The sequence below is a fragment of the Dendropsophus ebraccatus genome, chromosome 7, assembly GCF_027789765.1.
Source record: "Dendropsophus ebraccatus isolate aDenEbr1 chromosome 7, aDenEbr1.pat, whole genome shotgun sequence".
Lineage (NCBI taxonomy): Eukaryota > Metazoa > Chordata > Amphibia > Anura > Hylidae > Dendropsophus > Dendropsophus ebraccatus.
Window position 1 is genome coordinate 9366112 of NC_091460.1, and position 15187 is coordinate 9381298.

General features: G+C 45.5%; 1 long non-coding RNA gene across 1 annotated transcript in view; it reads right to left on the bottom strand.

Moving 5' to 3' along the window:
* Positions 1–6554, bottom strand: part of LOC138796648 (uncharacterized) — a 180685-nt gene extending 174131 nt beyond the window's left edge. The window contains exons 1-2 of the long non-coding RNA XR_011363777.1: positions 6461–6554; positions 4719–4870 (exon numbers count right to left, since the gene is read on the bottom strand). This is a non-coding gene — a long non-coding RNA (uncharacterized lncRNA). The remainder of the gene's footprint in view (positions 1–4718; positions 4871–6460) is intronic.
* Positions 6555–15187: the final 8633 nt, after the last annotated feature.

A 15187-nucleotide genomic window follows, 5' to 3' on the forward strand; every position in this document is an offset into this window, starting at 1 on the left:
TTTATTATTTTGTGGCTGGTGCTGCTGCTGTAGTACATTGTATTGCTGTGATTTGTAGTACACCTTCATAGAACTTCACTGCTCATGGTAAGGGGGTGTCACAGAATGTATAGTTACAGTCAGCACCAGATTGTATACCACAGCCTCCCCAATACTAGTGTGACCGCCAGTTTATTTTCTTATTGCTGTATTTTTTACTGAGGGCGTATCCCAGTTCACTGCAAATTGCCCTGTGTTAGGGGGTGTCATACAGTGTATAGCTGCAGTCGGCAACAGATTGTATACCACAGCCTCCGAAAAACTAGTGTGACCACCAGTATATTTTCTGATTTCTGTATTTCTTACTGAGGGCCTATCCAAGCTCACTGATAATTACCCTGTGTAAGGGGGTGTAATACACCATATAGCAGCACTTACACACAGACTCTATATGACTTCCTCCAAAAGTAGTCTGAGTAATATATTTTCTTGGCTTGCTGTGATCTGTAGTGCAGCTATCTCAGTCTTGACTGTGCAGTGTCCATAAAATGGTTAAGCCCAGGGGTAAGGGTCGAGGACAAGGGCGAGGGCATGGGGTTCCAAGCAATGCAGTGGGCAGAGGCCTAGATTCTGGGCAGGGTGACACAGCAGCAACCGTTGAGGAGGGAGCAGTGGCACACCGCAGACGTCCACTCCCTAGCTTCTTCTCACAACTTACAGGATGCATTGTTTGTATATGCACTTTTGTGAATAAAATCACCATTACCACCTGAGCTGCGGATTTTTCGTTGGATATTGTTGGAATCCCTAGCCTGGGGACTTGCATCCTGCAGCAACCGCCACATATGCATTGGAAGTGCGGCCTTTCCCTCGACTAGATAGATAGATAGATAGATAGATAGATAGGAGATAGATAGATAGACAGACAGACAGATAGATAGATAATAGATAGATAGATAGATAGATAGATAGATAGATAGATAGAAGGGAGATAGATAGATAGATAGATAGATAGATAGATAGATAGATAGATAGGAGATAGATAGGAGGGAGATAGATAGATAGATAGATAGATAGATAGATAGATAGGAGGTAGATAGATAGATAGATAGATAGATAGATAGATAGATAGATAGATAGATAGATAGATAGATCAGGGAGCAGGAAGAGGTGACATGAATGTCAGCTGTTTGTAGACTCTCTGGGCACCTAAAACGCAGGATTCTGGGGTCAGAAAGGTCAGTGCTTATCTATGAACTTACTGAGAGAAGATTGCAGGGTGTTGTGCTGTGCAGGACTGCTCCGTGCTCACTCACTCCTAACAGCCCCTCCCCTCTCCATAGCCACATAATGGAGACAGAAAACCTGCTTCATCTGCAGTGAGGGTGGGGGCTGGGCTTTATCACTACAGAAGGAAACTCTTTTAGTACATAAAACCTATTACAGAGTTTCTTAAAATCGCTTGAACTGTTGATATTTAATGTTATCAAAAAAATGACCCTGAAATGACAGTTACGCTTTAAAATCTTTGACTCCACTATTGCACCAATTCTCTTGTACGGCAGTGAGGTCTGGGGTTCTCACACATACCCCGACTGGTCAAAAATGGGATTCCAGCCCAACAAAAATCTTCCATCTGGAGTTCTGTAAGCATCTCCTCCAGGTCCATTGGAGCACCTCCAACTGTGCCTGTAGAGCAGAGCTGGGCAGATTCCCCCTACACCTAACTATCCAGAAGAGGGCACTGTCATTCTGGGACCACCTACATGGTAGTAGTGAAGGTTCCTATCACCATAAAGCCTTGCTACACCAAGGGGCCCCAGGCAAAGCAGAGCCCCAAAACATATCTACTGGAACCCAGCCCAACCAGACAATCCCCCCATACCAGCTCACAAAAGCCGGGAGTAGGAAAACAATAACCAGGAGACAAGAAGAATACGTCCAAGAATGGAGGGAGGAGGTCAGAGCATCCCAGAAGCTGGCCGTGTACCAGAGCCTGCAGAGGGAATACAGACTGGCCCCATATCTGGAGGAGCTTCCCAACCCCAGAGACCGGAAGATCCTGAGCCGCTACAGGCTGAGCGCCCACAACCTGGCCATTGAAACCGGGTGGCACCGACAGAGCTACATCCCCAGGGAGAGCCGACTGTGCCAGCAGTGCAACCAGGAGGCCGTAGAGGATGAGGCCCACTTCCTGCTACACTGCCCCAAATACTCAGCAGTGAGGGACACTATAGGAGACTCTCCAATCTCCTCCCAGGCTTCTCCCCCATGGAGGAGGAAGAGAAGCTGCCCATCCTTCTGGGGGAAGAAGAGACCACAGCGACTATAGTGGCACAATACGTCACTGCCTGCCATAGACTGAGAGGAGCATGACACGTCATGGACTCCGATACACCGACCCTGAATGTATCCCCCCCCCCCATCATGATACATCATGAACCCCTGTACACCGACCCCGGGTGAATCCCATTTCCTCAACCCCCTATTCTCCACATGCTTTGGCAATGCTAATGTGTAACTTGGACCTGCCAATAAAGCTTTTTTGATTTGATTTGATAGATAGATAGGAGATAGATAGATAGATAGATAGGAGATAGATAGATAGATAGGAGATAGATAGATAGGAGATAGATAGATAGATAGATAGATAGATAGATAGATAGATAGATATGAGATAGATAGATAGATAGATAGATAGATAGATAGATAGGAGATAGATAGATAGATAGATAGAAGATAGATAGATAGATAGATAGAAGATAGATAGATAGATAGATAGATAGATAGAAGATAGATAGATAGATAGATAGATAGATAGATAGAAGATAGATAGATAGATAGATAGATAGATAGAAGATAGATAGATAGATAGATAGATAGATAGATAGAAGATAGATAGATAGATAGATAGATAGATAGATAGATAGAAGATAGATAGATAGATAGATAGATAGATAGATAGATAGATAGTAGAAGATAGTCCACGGCACACCAAGTAAAGGTGAAAAAAGTTCAGTATTTAATTCACAGCGATATCATGTTACAGTACTCCAGTGACGCGACGTTTCAGCAGCCTCGCGCTGCCTTTTTCAAGCGTGTAATGTGAAACTCATACAAAGATTAAATACATTCTAGTGACAAGGTGATTGGTTACAACAAATTGCAAAATTAGTTACACTTGTGTTACAAAGTGATGATGTCAAAGAGAGTACCGCCCATTCATTGGCGTGTATATTTAGTGCATGTGATACATCATGTGAGCACCTAGTTCCACCCACTGTGGAACTAAGTGACAGTGAGGTATACCGGATCTTGCCCAATGATCCAAAATTCACCATTTCTAAAAAGATTGAGGGAATTCTACAGGAAGCACTTGGTCAAAACATTATTGATGAAAAGGTGGCTGAATTTTTGACAGTTTCACATCCCAAAATGCCACTCTTGTATTTCTTGCCTAAGATCCACAAGAGTGTCACTAACCCGCCGGGGAGGCCTATTGTGTCTGGCAGCGGTTCTATCACCAACACTATCTCCATCTTTTTAGACAAAGTCCTTAGACCACTTGCACATAATGCCAGGTCCCACATACAAGACACAACTGATTTTCTTAACAAAATCAAGGACATGACAATACCTGCAGGGGCATTATTAGCTACTTTGGATATCACCAGCCTATATACCTCTATCAATCAGGATATGGGTTTGACAGCGGTGGCATCCTCCTTACACAAATTGACTCTCACGAATGTCGAGTGTGACTTCATTATACAGTTGTTGACATTGGTCCTGTCTTACAATTACTTTTCATTCAATGACATCATTTACCTACAACAGAGGGGCGTGGCCATGGGCGCGAATGTCGCGCCCACATATGCTAACATCGTGATGGCCTACCTCGAGGAGAAATGCATCTATGTGTCGCCCCAGTTCCAGGATGCCCTGGTCTGGTGGCGATACATAGATGATGTGTTCCTCATATGGAGAGGGGGCGGGGACACTCTGAAGACCTTTGTGGAGTACCTTAACACTGTGGACAGTACGATCAAATTCACAATGAATTACTCGGACAGTGCAATGCAATATTTGGACGTTCTTGTGACAGTGGAGGAAGGGAGACTAAGGACAGATATATACAAAAAACCGACTGACACCAATACCACTCTCCATTATACCAGCTGTCATCCAAGGAGAATGATGCGTTCTTTGCCCTACAGCCAGATGCTGAGGGCTAGACGCATCATTGATAACACTAGTAGATTGGATAGAGCCTTAAATAAAATGACATGTGAATTCCAGGAACGTGGATACCCAAGTAGTCTATTGAGTGACTGTAGACGCAAAATAACAAACACTACTAGGGAACAATTGCTAGAGAAAAAGGACTCCAGAAAGGAGACGAGTAAACGTATACCTTTTGTCTCTACCTACACTGATTGCTCCCCACATGTGGGTAGAATCATTAGGAAACACTGGAGAATCCTAAGTGAGACATACACGAACATCAGTGAACTACAAACACCCCCTCTCTTATCTTACAGAAGAAACCAGAACTTGAAAGATCGTTTGGTGAAATCAGATATTAGTGTAAGAAAAGTTGAGAAACCTACTTTTTTAGGTACACAAAAACTAGGGTGTTACCCGTGTATTGGTTGTGTGACCTGCAGATATCTAGTAAAGGGAACGGAATTTGTTCACCCAGAAACGCTATGTAAATTTAAAATCAGACATTATCTTACCTGTACGACCAAGTGGATCATCTATGTGTTGTGGTGTCCGTGCAAATTGATCTATGTTGGAGAGACGACGCACGATCTCCGGACACGTTTTGGCCAACATAGATATTCTGTTAGAAAATTGCGCCTTGATCTTCCGGTTCCCAAACACTGTGCTGAAAAAAACCACACTGAAAATGACCTTTAAATCATGATTATTGACAGAATACCCCCATTAAAATACGTGGGGAATAGACATGTGTTGTTAACCCTTAGGGGACACAGCCAGTTTTCATTTTTGCATTTTCGTTTTTCCCTCCTCGTGTATATAAGGCCATAGCGCCTGCATTTTTCCACCTAGAGACCCAAATGAGCCCTTATTTTTTGCGCAACTAATTGTACTTTGCTATGGCAGATGTAATTTTTGCCTAAAATGTGCCGGGAAACCAGAAAAAAATTATATGTGTGGTGAAATTGAAAAAAAAAGTGTTTTTTTTTTATTTGGGGGGGGGGGGGGTTGTTTTTACTATGTTCGCCCTGGGGTAAAACTGACTCATTATGCATGTTCCTCAAGTTGTTATGATTAAAACGATATATAACATGTATAACTTATATTGTATCTGATGGCCTGTAAAAAATTCAAACCGTTGTTAACAAATATACGTCACTTAAAATCGCTCCATTCCCAGGCTTATAGTGCTTTTATCCTTTGGTCTATGGGTCTGTGTGAGGTGTCATTTTTTGCGCCATGATGTGATCTTTCTATCGGTACCTTGATTGCGCATATATGACTTTTTGATCGCTTTTTATTACAATTATTCTGGATTTGATGCGACAGAAATTGCGCAATTTTGCACTTTGGGATTTTTTTGCGCTGACGCCGTTAACCGTGCAAGATCAGGAATGTGATTAATTAATAGTTTGGGCGATTACGTACGCGGCGATAGCGAACATGTTTGTTTATTAATTAATTAATTTATTTTTATTTATAAAATGGGGAAAGGGGGGTGATTCAGACTTTTATTAGGGGAGGGGGTTTTGTGTTATTAAAAATACATTTTTCTTTTACTTTACACATATACTAGAAGCCCCCCTGGGGTTAGGGTTATTCCCCCTGGGGTTAGGGTTATTCCCCCTGGGGGACTTCTAGTATATGCACTCTGATCTCTCATAGAGATCCATGCAGTATAGTTATACTGCATGAATCCATGAGATCGGTGTTCTATTGCTTTTGGCTGCTGCAGCCAAAAGTAATAGAATGCCGAGCCGGGATCAGCGCCATTACGGAGCAGACCCCGGCCCGGGATGGATGCGGGGATCGCCCCCCCGCAATCGCGCCGCAGGGGGGCGATCCCCCCACTAGACCACCAGGCATGTATAACAGCAAGTATTTAGAAGCAGCTGTCAACTTTGACAGCTGCTTCTAAGTACTTAATTAGCGGGCACGGCGATCGGACCGTGCCCGCTAATAGCCGCGAGCCCGGGCTACATGCGGCACCCGGGATTGCGGCAGTTCTGAACTCCCATAGCGGCACGAGGACGTTCAATAACGTCCTGGTGCAGCTATGGGTTAAAAAAGAGGGAGGTGGAGTGGATCCATAAACTGGACTCAATGACCCCTAAGGGATTAAAGGTGGAATTTAAAGTCAGCAATGAGATGCTGAGATGAGCTGGTCCTAAACCTGCCATGTCGTGTTCACACTTAGTATGGGTTGGCAACTAGTGAAACTATATACGCATTAAGTTTGTATAATTACCATACTTACCATGTTTTTGTTTGTTTATTATAGACTAAATGGCCTGCTGCCGGACGGGTTCCAACATATACTCGGACAGCCAGCATTCTTCTCGTGGACCCGATGTCACCTGTGGAGCGAAAGGTTCTTATCAGGAGGTTTTCACATGCAGCGGTAATGGTGCGTTTTTACAGATGGACCTGGAGAGGTCCGTGAACACTGGCCTGGTCTGAAGGATAGGGGCTGTACTCCTGGTGAGGATACTTTTCTAATCGGGTGGGATGCCCTAGTCCAGAGGACACGGGATGATACATAACCTGAATGGGCAAGTAATATCTCGGGGCCGTGTTCAACCTTTGTGCTAAGCCTGCAGGCTAATTACCAAGCAGTGATCCTCCGGTTGCGTACAGAGCTCGGTCGCCATGACAACACAGGACGCGGGTGCCATGATTTATACGCATGCGCTGACTGTCTACGCCTTATCGGGTGGAATGTTGGAGCCGAATCCGGATACAGCATGAGACATTTTTTATTTTTTATTACTTTTTGCATATTCTATTGCTATAAAAGAACTGAATAGAAGAGCCATCCTTTTCATTTTGTCTTTTTTCTAGATAGATAGATAGATAGATAGATAGATAGGAGATAGATAGATAGATAGATAGATAGATAGATAGATAGATAGATAGATAGATAGTGGTGCCATTTTAGGAAGAAAGCAGCTATGTTTTTCTAACCTTAGATAACCCTTTTAATTTTTACATGGTTCTATATGTGAAATATAGAAGCCTCTAACACTTTTCTCACTCCTTATTCACTATGAGTAATGTAGTAGTATATAGCCATTGTCGACTGGCAAGGATCCCTATGGGTAACATAATCGGTTGGGGGCCCACTGAAACTCACTTGCCCCCCCCCCCCCCCCCCCCCCCCAGGCTGAACCCCTAGCTACGCCCCTGCCACTGACATATACACATTTACACTAGAATGGGATTGCACTAGTGATAACATATACACCATGAATAGACCATATACAGGGAAATCATCTCCCAAGTGTAATAAGAACCAAATAATATCTGCAGCATTTTCTTTTAGTGGTTGGTTCTTTTATTAGAGCCCAGCATTAATAGAAGCTGCTGCAGAACATCTTTGGGAGCAAACCTGTCAATCACATGAGACACTGCTCACACACACACACACACACACACACACCAGCCTAGCATTACAGACACTTCAGTATATACATATATACACATATACCTGCACACACTGACATATACTTATATACATAGATAGATAGATAGATAGATAGATAGATAGATAGATAGATACACTCTCTGACATAGACATATACATATATACACAGATACATACATACACTCTGACATATACAAATATACACAGATACATATGTACACACACTGACATATACATATATACACAGATACATACACTCTCTGACATAGACATATACATATACTGTATACACTGATACATACATACACTCTCTGACATATACATATACACACAGATACATACATACATACACACACTGACATATACATATATATACACAGATACATATGTACACACACTGACATATACATATATACACAGATACATACACTCTGACATATACATATATACACAGATACATACACTCTCTGACATATACATATATACACAGATACATACAGTCTCTGATATATATATATATATATATATATATACACACACACACACAGATACATACACTCTCTGATATATACATATATACACAGATACATATATACACTCTCTGACATATACATATATACACAGATACATATGTACACACACTGACACATACACAGCACTTACAGCTCCCAGGCTTCCCTCTCCTCCTCCTGTAGTCTGGCTGATCTTTACTCAGAAGTATTGAGGACCTTTGGGTCATGTGATCAGGTCTTGGCAGGTCCTGCTCCTCTGTCGGTCTCCTGAGGCGCAGCCCATTCACCCTGCACTACAGTGAGCGGACTGAGGAGTACAATGCCAGATCACTCTTCCTCTCCGTGCCCCTGGGGGAGGGGGATGCGGCTGTCTGTGGCATAAAGTACCTACTATGAAGGCAGAGCAGGTTTTCTGGGGCCCCCTTCTTGCAAGGGCCCCATAGCAGTCGCCTTCTCTGCCTTCATGGTAGCTTAGCCACTGCACGCAGTCCACCCATGCTAGCCAAGGGAGTGGAACCCTTGCTCCAGAAGCTCAGCCTCCTTCCCCACAGCCTGGCCCCTCCATGGAAAGGAGGGATTCAGAATTGGAGGAAGGGCTGGTGTTGGATGAGGACGAGGTGACTGACCCTAGCTGGGTGGATGAGCCTAGTGACAGTGCTTCTGAGGGGGAGTCAAGTTCAGCCACAGGAATGGTTGGAAGAGGAAGAGGGGTGGGCAGAAGGAGAAGCAGGGCCAGAGCAAGTAAATCAGCAACTGTTTCAAGGAGTCTAACTCCCGTAGCCAGGCCTAGATGTTTGAAAGTCTGGAGGTTCTTTAAAGAAACTGCCCGACTGACGGACTGTTGTGTGCAACGTGTGCCACGCCAGGATCAGCAGGGGAGCCACCACTACCATCCTTACCACTACCAGCATGCGCAGGCATATGAGTGCTAAGCACTCGTGCTGTGTAAGACCCATGTGATCCAAATTAGCAGGAAGCACCTGTGTACATAAGGGGAGGATCTCCTAGTATTCTCCCATTCTACCTGCAGAGGAATGGAGAGAGATAAGTGCTTGTTCACACTTGTGTTGCTTGGCGTCCACTTTTTCCGCCGGTGGCGCCTGCGGGGTTCGGGGGGGCCCTTTTGGGTCTGGTCCTGTGACATTGGGGTTGCAGGGCCATTCCGTGGCCCCCCTTCTCTGCTTGCGCACGCTTTGCGGGGATTGTGGTCGCTGACCGGCACAGTGATGTTTTTTGGTTAGGGACTCATGTGTATCAGAAGACCTGCACATGGTACATGAGGCAATATGGTTTGGCCAAATTATATACTAACTTCTGATGTTGGTTTTAAATGTAGCTGAATAAGCTTTCGTGTCAGCCATGGGTGCGATGTGCAGCCATTTCTGTCTTTTTGGCTTGTGCATATTTTATGTATTCTGTCCCTTTTTTCATTGTGGCTAGCACTCGTGCTGTGTAAGACCCATGTGATCCAAATTAGCAGGAAGCACCTGTGTACATAAGGGGAGGATCTCCTAGTATTCTCCCATTCTACCTGCAGAGGAATGGAGAGAAATAAGTGCTTGTTCACACTTGTGTTGCTTGGCGTCCACTTTTTCCGCCGGTGGCGCCTGCGGGGTTCGGGGGGGCCCTTTTGGGTCTGGTCCTGTGACATTGGGGTTGCAGGGCCATTCCGTGGCCCCCCTTCTCTGCTTGCGCACGCTTTGCGGGGATTGTGGTCGCTGACCGGCACAGTGATGTTTTTTGGTTAGGGACTCATGTGTATCAGAAGACCTGCACGTGGTACATGAGGCAATATGGTTTGGCCAAATTATATACTAACTTCTGATGTTGGTTTTAAATGTAGCTGAATAAGCTTTCGTGTCAGCCATGGGTGCGATGTGCAGCCATTTCTGTCTTTTTGGCTTGTGCATATTTTATGTATTCTGTCCCTTTTTTCATTGTGGCTAGCACTCGTGCTGTGTAAGACCCATGTGATCCAAATTAGCAGGAAGCACCTGTGTACATAAGGGGAGGATCTCCTATTATTCTCCCATTCTACCTGCAGAGGAATGGAGAGAGATAAGTGCTTGTTCACACTTGTGTTGCTTGGCGTCCACTTTTTCCGCCGGTGGCGCCTGCGGGGTTCGGGGGGGCCCTTTTGGGTCTGGTCCTGTGACATTGGGGTTGCAGGGCCATTCCGTGGCCCCCCTTCTCTGCTTGCGCATGCTTTGCGGGGATTGTGGTCGCTGACCGGCACAGTGATGTTTTTTGGTTAGGGACTCATGTGTATCAGAAGACCTGCACGTGGTACATGAGGCAATATGGTTTGGCCAAATTATATACTAACTTCTGATGTTGGTTTTAAATGTAGCTGAATAAGCTTTCGTGTCAGCCATGGGTGCGATGTGCAGCCATTTCTGTCTTTTTGGCTTGTGCATATGAGTGCTAAACACCCCACTCAGTGGAACCAAGGCCATTCACTTAGTTAGTGCTCCTTCTCCCCGCCCAGGCCCCAGGCATGAGCGCCTCCCGCCCTACACCCTCCCCTTCACCTCCACTATGCTCAAAGTCAAACTCAATGTCAGACTCCAGACTGCTGGCTGGGACTTGCAGTGCAGCTACCAAGATTTTAGCAGCACACTGTGGTGATCGGCTGTTGGCAGAAAGGGGACAGCAGGTGTTGCATACAGATCCCTAAGAAGTCCTCAGTACTATTATATTATTATTATTACTATTATATAGTATATACCACCATCTTTCACAGGGCAATTACCAGTGAGCTTTAATGTGACTGCAATCATAAATTTAGTAATAAGAAAATATACTGGTCACACTAGTTTCTGGAGGTTGTCATATACAATCTGTGGGTAACTGCAGCTATATAGTATATGCCACCATCTTTCACAGGGCAATTAGCAGTGAGCTTATATGTGACTCACCACTTCTCCCCACCGCTGATTCAATTTTGAGTTTGAGTTTGACTTAGAGGTGCTGGGCTGTCCAGCCCCTAGCGTGTTGTCAGAGTGGGTCTTCACTGCAGTTGGTGGCATCATCAGTCACTAATAAGCGCACCCACTTGTCAACTGACAGCGCTGACAGGCTGACGTTTATAAATTTTCTTATTTCTTTCTTATTGCAGCCATATCCAAGCTCACTGCTAATTACCCTGTGTAATTAGCAGTGAGTTTGGTTGCATGTAACGAGGGGCTGAACCTGGTGGTGGCTCTGCAACTCGGCAGCCTCACACATGTACCATGCCATGTTACGGGTGTCCTATGCTGTCCTTTCACCAGTACCTTCTACCTTCCTTGGATGTTGTAGCCGTTTTGAAGGCAGGATTGACCATGACCAGGTCTTTTTAATAAAATTCAGGGGCTTCTTAAGAAGACTGTATTGTATTACCCTGTGTAATTAGCAGTGGGCTTGGTTGCGTGTTACAAAGGGAGGAACCTGGAGGCAGCTTCGCAACTTTGCAGCCTCACACTTGTACCATGCCTGGCCCACGTCTTCAACCTAGTGTTGGTGCGGTTCCTTAAAACCTACCCTTACTAAAGTGCACCGTATCTGTGCACATTTCCGCAAGTCAACCAGGAAAATTTACTTTAACTGCTACAGTCAAATTCAAACTGAAAACAGCGGTGGGGGGAGAAGTGGTGAGTCATATTATGCAGGGAATGTTACCATAACTACTACAGTCAAATTCAAAGTCAAAACAGCAGTGGGGGGAGAAGTGGTGAGTCACATGATGCAGGGAATGTTACCCCAACTGCTACAGTCAAAGTCAAAACAGCAGTGGGGGGAGAAGTGGGGAGTCACATGATGCAGGGAATGTTACCCCAACTGCTACAGTCAAATTCAAAGTCAAAACAGCAGTGGGGGGAAAAGTGGGGAGTCACATAATGCAGGGAATGTTACCCCAACTGCTACAGTCAAATTCAAAGTCAAAACAGCGGTGGGGGGAAGTGTGGGGAGTCACATGATGCAGGGAATGTTACCCCAACTGCTACAGTCAAATTCAAAGTCAAAACAGCAGTGTGGGGAGAAGTGATAAGACACATGATGCAAATTCTAAATCAAATTCAATTTAGCATCCTTGTCTTGTCCATTTTAAACCATTTTATGTGTGGATGTCATCTTACGGGTGTCCTCTGCCGTACCTTCTACCTTTTTTTGGATGTTGTAGCTGTTTTGAAGACAGGATTGACCAGGTCTTTTTACTAAAATTCCGGGGCTCTTAAGAAGACTGTATTGTTATTCTTCGTCCCTACCTCCAAAGATATGCCTCTCACGCACAACTGCATGAGGGTGTGAGGTTAAATCTTGCCATAATCTGGATATTTTAGTTTTAGGCACAGCAGCACTGCTGTGGGTAAGCGCCAACAGGCGATGCTCAAACTGATGAACAGCACCTTCTACCTTCCTTGGAAGTTTTAGCCGTTTTTAAGGCAGGATTGACCAGGCCTTTCACCAGTACCGTCTACCTTCCTTGGATGTTGTAGCCTTTTTGAAGGCAGGATTTACCACTGGTCTTTTTAATACACAGACTACCACACTTGTCCTCTCTTAGAGACTCTTTAAAGGATTGAATGTGTAGTCATTCAAATTCCGGGGCCTCTTAAGAAGATTGTATTGTTTTTCTTCGTCCCTAACTCCAAAGAGATGCCTCTCACGCAAATCTGCATGAGGATGTGATGCTAAATCTAGCCATAATCCTGCTAATTTAGTTTTAGGCGCAGCAGCACTGCCGTGGGTAAGCGCCAACAGGAGGTGCTCAAACTGATGAACAGCACCTTCTACCTTCCTTGGATGTTTTAGCCATTTTGAAGGAAGAATTGACCAGGCCTTTCATCAAAAGCTTCTATCCTTCCTTGGATGTTGTTGTAGCCTTTTTGAAGGCAGGATTGACCAGGCCTTTCACCAGTACCGTCTACCTTCCTTGGATGTTGTAGCAGGATTGACCACTGGATAGAAAGACGCCATACACGGGAATCGCGCCACAGTTCGAAAAATGGTCAGCAGCACCGGCTTCCCCGAGATTGCGCCGTTCGATCTGTGGGTCAGATTAAAGAGGAGGTACATGCTCTTTAAGAGACTCACCTCAGGAGCCTCAACTCCGCTTTTAAAATGCTCACCTCAAGTGCCTCAACTCCCTTTTTAAAAGGCTCACCTCAATTTTTAAAATGTTTCCATGAGACCCATACTCTGTTATGTGTAATTAAGGGCATATGGAAGTGGCAGATGACTTTGAAAATTTAAAGAGGACGTGTCTGACCACATCACACACACACAAAATCACAGTTAGTGGTGGGTGCTGTTTGATTTCCCCCTTGCCAATGCAATCTGTAGTTGTCATAGGCAACATGATTTAAAGGCGTGAAACTTCCTGGATAAAATGGTGATGTCACGACCCAACTCCCAGAGCTGTGCGGGCTGTGGCTGCTGGAGAGGATGATGGCAGGGGGATGCTCAGTGTCCCTCCAGTGCCCTGTGTCTCTCAGTGTCCCCCTGCCATCATCCTCTCCAGCAGCCACAGCCCGCACAGCTCGGGGAGTCGAGACGTGACATCACCATGTTATCTAGAAATTGACATCATCATTTTATCCAGGAAGTGAAGCCTTGATGCAGTAGTAAGTGCAAGAAAAAAGCATTTTATGTGCATTTCCCGTAATAAGTGTATATTGGTGATTTGTATAACTTTTGGGGGGCAATATAGTACTTTAATTAAAAAAAATTTGCCGGATTTCTCCTTCAACTGAATGCTCTATTGATTATGTGTATTTCCTGCCACTGTCTCCTGAATCATGTTTATGTCATTTTTTTTTTAGACTTCAATATTCACCATTACAGGGTCTAGGCAGGAAATTCACCATTACTGGGTCTATGCAGGAAAAAGGTCACAAATGCAGTGAAGGAGCAGCAGTAGTCATTGGAGGCCAGTGAAGGTCCAGCAATAGTCATTTGAGGACAGGACAGGAGCAGCAGTAGTCAACATGGAGGCCAGGCAGGAGCAACAGTAATCAACATGGAGGCCAGGCAGGAGCAGCAGCAATAGCCGACATGGAGGCAAGGCAGGACCAACAGTAGTCAACATGGAGGTCACGCAGGAGCAACAGTAGTAAACATGGAGGTCAGGCAGGAGCAACAGCAGTCAACATGGAAGCCAGGCAGGAGCAGCAGTAGTCAACATGGAGGCAAGGCAGGAGCAGCAGTAGCCAACATGGAGGCCAAACAGGAGCAACAGTAGTCAACATGGAGGTCAGGCAGGAACAACAGCAGTCAACATGGAGGCCAAGCAGGAGCAACAGTAGTCAACATGGAGGTCAGGAAGGAGCAGCAGTAGTCAACATGGAGGCCAGGCAGGATCAGCAGTAGCCAACATGGAGGCCAGGCAGGTACAGCAGTAGCCAACATGGAGGCCAGGCAGGTACAGCAGTAGCCAACATGGAGGCCAGGCAGGAGCAACAGTAGTCAACATGGAGGCCAGGCAGGGCAGCAGAAGTCAACATGGTGGCCAGACAGGAGCAACAGTAGTCAACATGGAGGCCAGGCAGGAGCAACAGTAGTCAACATAGAGGCCAGGCAGGAGCAGCAGTAGTCAACATGAAGGCCAGGCAGGAGCAGATGTAGTCAACATGGAGGCCAGGCAGGAGCAGCAGGAGCAAACATGGAGGCCAGACAGGAGCAGCAGTAGCCAACATGGAGGCTAGGCAGGAGCAACAGTAGTCAACATGGAGGCCAGGCAGGAGCAATAGTGGTCGACATGGAGGCCAGGCAGGAGCAGCAGTTTTCAACATGGTGGCCAGGCAGGAGAAACAATAGTCAACATGGATGTCAGGCAGGAGCAACAGTAGTCAACATGGAGGCCAGGCAGGAGCAGCAGTAGCCAACATGGAGGTCAGGCAGGTACAGCAGTAGCCAATGTGGAGGCCAAGCAGGAGCAACAGTGGTCAACATGGAGGCCAAGCAGGAGCAGCAGGAGCCAACATGGAGGCCAGGCAGGAGCAACAGTAGTCAACATGGAGGTCAGGCAGGAGCAACAGTAGTCAACATGGAGGCCAGGCAGGAGCAA